This window comes from Talpa occidentalis, unplaced genomic scaffold (genome assembly GCF_014898055.3).
Source record: "Talpa occidentalis isolate TD23 unplaced genomic scaffold, MPIMG_talOcc4v2.1 talOcc4.2, whole genome shotgun sequence".
NCBI lineage: Eukaryota > Metazoa > Chordata > Mammalia > Eulipotyphla > Talpidae > Talpa > Talpa occidentalis.
Window position 1 is genome coordinate 41,100,652 of NW_023602073.1, and position 10,729 is coordinate 41,111,380.

Genomic DNA, 10,729 nt, shown 5'->3' on the forward strand with positions numbered 1-10,729 from the left:
GTCCATTTACTGTTGGGGGGCAGCCAGAGGGGCTCAAGAACACCTGGGGTTCTGAAGCAGCCCTGAAAGCCAGCAAGCTCTGCCCCCTCCTCTCTGTGCAACCCTGTGCCAGCAAGCTCCCAAAGGAGAAGGATCCAAGTTGTCCTAAGGGTGGCTTCCACTCTTGCAAACCCCTCCTCTGCTGAAGTCCCACTCACTTTCTCCAGTCCGAGCCAGGAGGTTCAGTGGGGCCGACAGGAAAGAATGATAAGGGATGCTGCTCGCAGGTTTCCTGCTCCAGCGGCCACAGGGTGTCTGGCACTCCAACTGCCCCACTTGTGTTTTCCAGCAGCTCTTGGTGGGCCAACACGACCTCCTCTTGCCCTGCTCTTCTTCGTGCTGCATCCAGTTGCCAAGCTGGTGTTAAGGTCACTGGCTTCTGCAGGACGTCCTTCTCGTTGGCCAGCTGTGGTAGGCGCCACGAGCTTCTGCCAGGCCGGCATGTACTGCTGAAGGTGACTAAGGTAGTGGTCCGCTGCTGCTGCAGCTCCCTGAGCCTCTTGATATTTCTCCTCCACTGCAGGGAGGACGCGGGGGGGGTGAGGGAAGGTGGCAGTTGGCCTCCAAATTGTCACTTGGAACCCAGCTGCCTCTGCCTTTTGCGGGTCGGGGAGGCCTCATGCCTGCGGGACTTTTGTGAGGGGGCATGGGGGAAGCCACCCCTTTGTGCATTGGGGTGGCCTCATGCCCATGGGTCTTTTGGGAGGGGGGACAGGGTAAGCCACCCCTTGAGAATTGGGTTGTCCTCATGCCCGCGGGTCTTTTGTGAGGGGCGGGATGGGAGAGGCCACTCCTCTGCGGATTGGGTTGGCCTCATGCCCATGGGCCTTTTGTGAGGGGGAGGAGGAGGCCACACCTTGCACATTGGGGTGGCCTCATGCCCGCGGCCTTTTGTGAGTGGGGACAGGGGAGGACACCCCTTTGAGGATTGTGGTGCCCTCATGCCCGCAGGACTTTTGTGAGGGGACAGGGTAACCTCAAGCCGCAAGACTTGTGTAGTGAGCAGAGCCCCCCCCCTTAACAGGTGGGTGCCTACAAATAATCGGGCACACATTCCCATGGGGACTTTTGCTAGGTAGTAGGAGAGGCCTCCCCTCTGCAAATAGGGATCACCTCCAAAATAATTGGGTGCAACAAAAAGTAAAAAGAAAAAAATAAAGAAAAATCAAAACAATTATTGAGTCCAACAAAAAATAAAAAAAAAAAAAATTGGGTGCAAAGGCCCGTGGGGAAATTTCAAAAGGAGCAGGGGATGCCACCCTTTTGTGGATCTGGGGGTCTCACTGCTATCTCTTGGCTACACTCTAGACAGGTGTAGTTGCCCACCTGCCCCAGCTGGTATCTCTGTCTGGACTTAGCCCCCATGCCGGGCCTTCAAAATGCTGCCCCATTCCACATGGTTGGGGTAGCGTGGTGGGGGCACGTGGCTCCAAATTGCCTGATACAACTAGGCCCTCTGCAGGAAGGCCTGGTAAGGATTCAATTGGTCATCAAGGAGCCCCTATGTTGTAGAAGGGAGCCCCCTAAATAACAAGTTGGATGTTTCTAGCTCCTTGTCTCTGGAAGTATGATTAGCCCAGAGATTAAGACACAGCCCTGACCTAAGAGGCTAGGGTCTGCACCTGTTTCCCCCTATTAGATAGGGGAGTTGTTGTACCCCTTTTTAAGCCGAGGCATATAAGGACGACTGGGAAGGAGAGCCAAAGGACAGGGGGGAAAGCTTGGGGAACAGGGATGGGTTGGTGAGGGCCAGGTGGGGGCAGAGCCCCCGGCCCATGCCGGTTGCCTAGACCACCATTTTCTTCACCTTGTTGTCGTCAGCCTGGTAGAAGAAGGGAATACACGGGCTGTTTCCAATGGTGATGACTTCCTGGGGTTCTGCATTTCTTGAAGTAGCTGAATGATCTGCTGCACAGAGGTGTTCTCGAGGGGAGTCAGGCCCAGCTGGGCCTTGCCCTGGGTTGGCTGCACGTCGTGGACGAGGCTCACCTCACTCCGTGCTTTAGAGAGACAGAGACAGGATGCTGTGTGCCTGGCGCAGTGTGCTCCTCCTGCCTAGATGCCCGTGCTGGGCTTTCCTCACCTTGGCCGCTGGCAGTGCCAAGCTCCTTGGGGGCTAGGCATGTGCTAGTGGGCTCAGCAGCAGGGTTCTGGGCAGGGGCTCAGAGCTTCACCCGCCATTCGTTGTGCACCTCACCAGCCACAAAACCAGTTCTTGCAGCTCTAACAGCTTCACCTGGAAGCAGAGATGCTCAGAAGCCCGCCCACGCCCAGCTGCACCACCACGGAGCCAGAGCTCTGACTACCTTCATCTCCTCTTTGCTCTGGGCCAGCTGGCTTATGGACTCCTCCTTCTCTCGGTGCTCCTTCCTCATCACTGCTTTCTGGGTCTGGTAGAGAGCGATGTATTGTCCTAGGGGGAGGGTGTGTAAACAGCTCAGCTGCTGGGGTCTCCCCAGCCTCTGCATAACACCCCAGCTGCGGGGCACAGGCCTCCCCACTAACCGATGGTGTCAGTCTCTCCAGACATCTAGATACATCGATGCTTCAGCTCCTCCATCCAGTCCTGTAAGTCCACTTTCTCCTGAATGAGCTTGGTAAAGTGACCCTGCAGCCAGACAGTGGGCTCAGGGGCTCAGCAGTGCCGGCCTGCCCAGCACCCAGCCCGCCCAGCCCTCCGGAGAACCACACTGTAGGGTAAGAAAAAACTATCAGGCTTTTCTGCCCTCCCGCCATTTGCATAGAAGACGGAACCCTGCGGTCTGAATGCATGCCTGATGCGGGCACCTGGAGTAGGTGTGGGCATAGGTAGATGGGATTCACCTGGGCTAAGATGGGCTTTTAAGGGTGGCGTCACGGGGACGCCAGCAGAAGCAGAGAAGCAGAAGCAGAACCGAGACAGCAGAGCAGCAGAGACCACCAGAGAACACCAGAGAACCAGAGGAGAGCCCAGAAAGAGTGAAGACTTGCTGGGGGCTGGGAGGCCTGTCAGCCTCCTGGCCCCCCAGCACCCTTACTTGCCATGTACCTGGTAAATCCCAATAAAAGCCTGCAAAAGTCACTGAGGCTTCCAGGACTCTCTTCTCCTGGACCCGGTCTGCTGGATCAGAAAACCTGCCCCGTGTCCATTCCTTTCTGCCTTACAATTGGCGTAAGTCGGCAAGGTGCTCCATGCAGACGGTATGGAGCCCTCCGAAGACCGGGAGGGACTGAGGAGCAGCAGACTGTGTTTTCCTGTGACAGCGCTGGACGTGTCATGGCGGCACAGGGGATGGAAAAGGTCCGGAAGCTGCGGGATGAGACCTCGCCTGGAGGAGGAGACGCCCGAGAGGACTACCCAGTGATCCCCAAGGCAGCAAGAATCGTCAGGGAAGAAAGGACCACGATTCAGAGCTCCCCAGTGTGGACAAAGGGAAAAGCCGATGAACTTGAACTAATGGACTAACAATCCCGCCAGAAGGCGGAGGACCTTGGCAAGTTTGATATGTTTTGGGGGCCCTGGGGGAGGATGGGATTGTACACCCCCGGAGATGGGAATCTGGGGGTGGCCAGTGGGCCTTGGTGGCCAAAAGCAGCCAGTGTATTGCCCAGCAGCCAGGCAGAGGAGAAAAAGCCAACTGAGAAGGCAAAAGCTGGTGCTAAGTTCGGGAAGCCCTGAGTGGCTGTTAAGCACTACGTAAGCTAAAGAAGGCCAGTGAGTCTCTTAAAATCACCTGTGGGTGTTGCCCTGTTCATTGCTGAGTGAGGGTGAGGAGCTGAGGAGCCCATCTTTGGGGGACGGGCAGGGAACGTGGCTTGTGGTGGAGCCCACAGCCAAAGAGGGTCCCAAGAGAGGCCGCATGTGGCACTTGCATCCACGGATCCCCGACCCATGTGCTTGTGCAGTGGGCTGGCCTGAGTGCAGGGGCCTGCGTGTCGCATTGGTGGCTATGAAGGCCGAGTGTTGGAGTGACTGCAGACAGAAACCCCGAGGGTTGGCGATTACCCCCAAAGAGTACAGAATCGCCAACCCAAGAGTGAGTGCATCCTGGGGGTGGATGCGGTGTGTGGCTTGTGGCCGAGACCCCAGCTGGAGTGACGGCAGATGCCTGAGTGGTTCCCTCTCTCGCATGAGCAGTGCCTTTGGCAGCTGAAGTGGTGGATCACGTACTGGTGCCAATAGTCTTTTGCTCCTAGGTCGGTGCCCTGCCTGGACTTATTTGTGTTCTGTTATATTACATTGTGATATATTTCATTTGCTTTTGTGGGCCATGGCTGCAGTGTTCATATTCGCCAAGAGAAACGTGTGTATAACTCGTATAGACTGTCTGGCAGGTAAAAGTATCAGGCTTTTCTGCCCTCCCGCCATTAGGATGGATGACGGAACCCTGTGGTCCCGAAGGCATGCCTGATGCGGGCACCTGGAGTAGGGTGTGGGTATAGGTAGATGGGATTCACCTGGGCTAAGACTGGGCTTTTATTTATTTATTTATTTTTTAAATGAACTTTGTGAAGTCAGTCTCTCTCTCTCTTTTAAAGATTTATTTATTTATTCATACAAACACTGGGTACAGTCAGAAGCGTGGGAGGGTGAGAGAATTCACCAGAGCCAGAGCGGGGAGCAGAGCAGGCAGAAGGACCGAAGTACACTGCTGAGGGGAGCAGCGGGCGGCAGGAGAGGTCTGTGCGCCATGCGGGACCCTCCTCTGGTGGCCCGGGAGTAGCTGTGGATCGAACCGGCGGTGGAGGCTGGGGGCAGCTTCACAACCCAGTGCTCACCGCTGTGCCACTGGGGAGGCCCAAGACTGGGCTTTTAATTGCAGCGTCACGGGGACGCCAGCAGCAGCAGAGAAGCAGAAGCAGAACCGAGAGAGCAGAGCAGCAGAGACCACCAGAGAACACCGGAGAGCCCAGAAAGAGTGAAGACTTGCTGGGGGCTGGGAGGCCTGTCTGCCTCCTGACCCACCCAGCACCCCTGCCTGCCATGTACCCGGTAAATCCCAATAAAAGCCTGCAAAAGTCACTGAGGCTTCCAGGACTCACTTCTCCTTTACCCGGTCTGCTGGATCAGAAAACCTGCCCTGTGGCCATTCCTTCCTGCCTTACACACACTCACCTGCAGTTTCTCCATGGCTCCCTGAAGGGCCTGGTGGGTCTCCCCAGGCACACTCTCCCCCCAGGGGCTGGGGCCTCCATCTTCTCAGGCTCCTGGTCCCATGGGGCTGTCTGCTGAGCCAGGAACTGGCAGAGCAGCTTTTGCTCCTTGAGCTGCCCGCGTAGCTGCTCCGCTCTTCCTCAGCACTGGCCAAGGCCGAGTTACAAAATGCCATTGTGGGCCAGAGGAGCAGGGTGTCCCTGAGGGTCGGGGCTGGGAGGCACACCTCTCAGGGCCTCCGTGGGCACACCTGAGATTCGAGGATGGTGTTGGTGTCTGCCCACTGGTCCCCAGCAGAGGTGGGGGGAAGCTTAATCAAAGGGAGGGAAACCAAAGAGAAGGGTGGGAGGGGGAATTTGGGGCAGGGAAGGGGCTCTGGGGCCGAGCTCACCATGGCCTCGCGGCTGTCTAGGTCGTCAGGGATGCTTAGCTTTGGCAGGGGACCCTTGTTCTCCTCTTCCTCCTTCTCCTCACTGCTCAGTCCATTTACTGTTGGGGGCAGCCAGAGGGGCTCAAAGAACACCTGGGTTCTGAAGCAGCCCTGAAAGCCAGCAAGCTCTGCTCCCTCCTCTCTGTGCAACCCCGCGCCAGCAAGTCCCCAAAGGAGAAGGATCCAAGTTGTCCTAAGGGTGGCTTCCACTCTTGCAAACCCCTCCTCTGCTGGAGTCCCACTCACTTTCTCCAGTCCGAGCCAGGAGGTTCAGTGGGGCCGGCAGGAAAGAGTGAGAAGGGATGCTGCTCGCAGGTCTTCCTGCTCCAGCGGCCACAGGGTGTCTGGCACTCCAACTGCCCCACTTGTGTTTCCAGCAGCTCTTGGTTGGCCAACACGACCTCCATCTTGCCCTGCTCTTCTTCGTGCTGCATCCAGTTGCCAAGCTGGGTGTTAAGCAGCACCGGCTTCTGCAGGACGTCCTTCTCGTTGGCCAGCTGCTGGTAGGCGGCCACGAGCTTCTGGCAGGCGGCCATGTACTGCTGAAGGTGACTAAGGTAGTGGTCCCGCTGCTGCTGCAGCTCCTGAGCCTCTTGATATTTCTCCTCCACCTGCAGGGAAGACGCGGGGGTGAGGGCAGGTGGCAGTTGGCCTCCAAATTGTCACTGGAACCCAGCTGCCTCTGCTAGACGCTACCTCAGGGAGACCAGTAGTGACCATCACTACTGACCAGTGCTGCTCAGCACTCCTGGTGACAGGGGATTGGAACCCTACTTGTACTTCTGGTGGACAGTACCTGGCTGAGGTAGACACCACTTGTGGCTACAGTAAGCTCCGTTTCCCGTTTGTAAAATAAACTGGAAGGTGGTTGTTTACAGAGGCTGAAGTCTCTTGCAATTGTGCACATGGTTGAGAACCACAGTGATGAGTCCCCTACCGGGCACTATCCTTCCATTGGCTCTAACCTGTAGGCCCCTATCGTATGGGGTCTGTATTGCTCCAGCCTTTGGTTTTGACTTTGGGGCTTTTTGGCAGCTCTCTTGTCTTAGAGCCTGGGCAGGTGGGTGCCACCGTGGCCTATCCTGGCATCCCATTCATGCCCTGTGACTACCCTTTTCAGTTGGGATCCCAGCTGATGTCAGAGACACAAAGTGTTAAAACTTTCTTTGTGAGTTGCTGGACAACACCAACAACAAACAGCTCTTTCAGACACGAGGCTCGGAGCCTTTGGTGCTCCTTTCCGGTGATGTCAGACACAGGACTGGAGGCCCAGTCTCTGACAGAGGTCTTCATCCTCTCTTCCTCCCACAGAGGTTGGCTACTGGATGCTGCTTGTCTTCTTTCAGCTTCTGGCCCTCCTTTCTTCAGAGGCCAGGAACAGAGTCTTCCCCTTCTTTCTTTGGAGGTTGGAACGGAGCCCCTCAGCTCCCTCTAACCCTGGCTTATATCACTCTTCAGGGTGTCCCAACATCAAGTCTGAATGGACCATTTTTCTTTTTTTGTGCAGAAGAACTGGGGTATTGGCCAGAGGTGTAGAGTGAGCAGAACAGACAGACTGACTGAAACACACCGGGAGGGGAGCAGCTGGCAAGGCAGGAGAGGTCTGCTGTGCCCTGTGGGTCAGATCCCAGCCAGGGATCAAACTCAGGCAGTAGTGATGATGGGTGCCGAGACTTAACCCCTAGGCCACCAGGGAGGCCCTGGACCATTTTCATCCTTGGCTGACTGGACCACTTAGCACCAATCAGCTCATAGCTTCCACCTGATTGGTCCTGCCCATAACCCAGGAAGCATGCAGAAAAGGGCAGTTCTGAGCAGCAACTGCCTCAACAGACTTGTGGTGGAGCAACAGAGTGGAGACCACCGAGGCAACTCCCAGATCTGCACCCACAAAGGGGAGGGGACAGGCACTGTGGGACTTTGCCACCTGCCCAGGCCCCTTCCTTCAACTGCAGCAGAACTGCTTTCCAGTGCTCTCTGAAGTGAAGGATGCTGAGGCTCAACCCTGTTCAGTGAAGCACAACCCCGGAGCCAAGTCTGGAACCAGGATGTCTCCACGTCTCCTCGTCTCTCCCCTAGTGGCTCAACCTCCAGCAGGGCAGGTGACCTGCAGTCCCGGGGAACCCACCACTCCATGTCAGACCCTGGGCACAGGTGGTCACGGACCTGGCAGGACTGCAGGGTCACCAGTGCCCCCAGCCCTGAGTTGGAGCTACCTATGTCCTGGCCTAAGGACCTTCCTCCCGGAGGCCTCCGAGCCCTTCCCAGCTGGCACAGGACTTACCATCTCCTTCAGCTCTGCCAGCTTCTCCTGCAGCTGGCTGAGTTTCGAGGCCAGCTCCAGCCTCCAGACCTTTCAGAGCCAACTGCTCCCTCAGTTGCCACATCCCACCTTGCCACCTAGCAAAGTGTCTGCTGCCAAGGGTCCATGGGAGATGGGTAAGTGTCCAGTTGATCTGCTTCCCCCCATCCCTTCAGTTTGAGTCTCCACAGAATTTCCTTCCCCAAGGCACCTGTGCACCATCACCACAGTCCCCTGTGCACCTCCCTCCTTCCCTCTGATGCCTCTTCCTTCTCCTCTCCTGCAGTATGTCTCTGATTTATAATTGTCTGTTTTTGTTTTGTTGTCCTTTGTATTGCTATTATTTTTTTTACACTGATGTCTTATTAGGCTCCCCTATATTCCTGTTATAAGTAAAATCATCCTATATTTTTCTTTTTCCTTCTGTCTTATTTCACTGAGCATAATTCCTTCTAGCTCCATCCACATTGCTGCAAATGGCATGAGTTTATCTTTTTTTGATTGCTGAATAATATTCCATTTTATATATATACCACATCTTCTTGATCCAGTCATCTGTTTTTGGGCATTTGGGTTGTTTCTGGTTTTACCCATTGTAAATAGTGCTGCAATAAACATAGGTGTACAGGTGTTCTTTTGAATCAATGTTTTTGTTTCCTTTGGGTAGATTCCCTGGTAGTGGAATTTCCGGGTTGTATGGTAGCTCCATTTTTAGTAGACTGAGGAAACTCCAGACAGCTTTCCATAGTGGTTGGATCAGTTTGCACTCCCACCAGCAGTGTAGGAGGGTTCCTTTTTCACCACATCCTCGCCAACATATGTTGTTGCTTGTTTTTTTGATATGTGCCATTCTTACTGGTGTAAGGTGGTATCTCAGTGTGGTTTTGATTTGCATTTCCCTGATTATAAGGGATGTTGAACATTTTTTCATGTGCCTGTTGGCCATTTGCATTTCCTCTTTGCAGAAATGTCTTTTAAGTTCTTCTGCCTGTTTCTTGACCGGATTGTTTATTTTGTTTTTTGAGCCGTGTGAGTTCTTTGTATAAATTTGTGATCAGTCCCTTATCAGTTGAATGGAGTGCAAAGATGTTTTCCCAATCACTGGGGTGTCTCCCTATTTTGGTTAATGTCTCTTTGGCTGTACAGAAGCTTTTCAGTTTGATGTAATCCCAGGTGTTTATCTTTGTCTTCACTATCACTGCTTTGAGTGATGTCTTTAAAGATATTTCTGAGATGTATGTCTTGCAGTGTTTTACCTATATTTTCTTCTATATATTTTATGATTTCAGATCTTATGTCCAGTTCTTTTATCCATTTTGAGTTGATTTTTGTGCAGAGTGAGAGGTAGTGGTTTAGTTTCATTTTTTTACATGTGGAGGTCCAGTTTTCCCAGCACCGTTTATTGAACAAACTGTCCGTGTTCCATTGCATATTCTTTACTCCTTTGTCAAAGATTAGTTGTTCATAAAAGTATGGCTTTATTTCTGGGCTCTCTATTCGGTTCCATTGGTCTGTGTGTCTGTTTTTGTTCCAATACCAAACTGTTTTAATTATTATGGCTTTGTAGTATAGCTTGAAGTTTGGAAGGGCGATACCTCCTTTCTCCTTTGTTTTCATCAGTAGGGCTTTGGCTATTTGAGGTTTTTTGTGGTTCCATATAAATTTCATCAGTATTTGTTCTATTTCTTTGAAGAATGTCATTGAGATTTTTGTTGGAATAGCATGGAATCTTTATATTGCTTTTGGGAGGATGGCCATTTTAATAATGTTATTTCTTCCAATCCATGAGCAGAGACTGTCTTTCCATTTCTTTGTGTCCTCTTCAATTTCTTTTAACAGTGTTTTATAATTTTCTTTGTATAGGTCTTTCACCTCTTTTGTTAGGTTTATTCCCAAGTATTTGATTTTTTTTTGTTTCAATTATAAAAGGGATGGTGTTCTTGATTTCCCTTCAGATTGATTGTTTACAGGAAGGCTACTGATGCTTCTGTGTTGATTTTGTATCCTGCTACTTTACTGAACTGGTTGATTATTTTGAGTAGTTTTTCTGTGGAGTTTTTAGGATTCTCTATGTATGTTATCATATTGTCTGCAAATAGTGATAGTTTTACTTCTTCTTTCCCTATTTGAATTCCTTGTATGTCTTTCTCTTGTCTTATTGCCCTGGCTAGGACCTCCAGTATTATATTGAAGAGCAGTGGTGAGAGAGGACATCCTTGTCTTGTTTCTGATCTTAAAGGAAAGGCCTCCAGCTTTTCGCCATTGTGAATAATATTGACAGTTTGTTGTATATGGCTTTTATCATGTTAAGGTATGTTCCTTCTATCCCGAGAATTTCAAGGGCCTTCATCATAAATGGATGTTGGACTTTGTCAAATGCTTTCTCAGCATCTATTGATATGATCATATGGGTTTTCTTTTTCTTGATGTGTTGGATTACACTTACCAATTTTCATATGTTGAACCATCCTTGTGTCCCTGGGATGAATCCCACTTGATTGTGGGGTATTATTTCTTTGATGTATTGTTGGATTCTGTTGGCAAGGATTTTCTTTTTTGTGCTGTCTTTGTTTGGTTTTGGTATTATTGTAATGTTGGCTTTGCAGAACGTGTTTGGTAGTATTCCTTCTTTTTCAATTTCTTGAAAGAGTTTGTGTAAGATAGGTACTAATTCACTGCTTATTTTTTGGTGGAATTCATTTGTGAAACCGTCTGGGCCTGGGCTTTTGTTTTGGGGGAGTGCTTTGATCACTGCCTCAATTTCACTGCTTGTAATTGGTCTGTTTAGTTGTTCTATTTCTTCTTTGTCCAGCTTTGGATGATT

At 51.8% G+C, this 10,729-nt stretch overlaps 1 pseudogene; it reads right to left on the bottom strand.

Moving 5' to 3' along the window:
- Positions 1-193: 193 nt before the first annotated feature.
- LOC119251246 (golgin subfamily A member 2-like) lies at positions 194-6,323 on the bottom strand (annotated as a pseudogene).
- Positions 6,324-10,729: the final 4,406 nt, after the last annotated feature.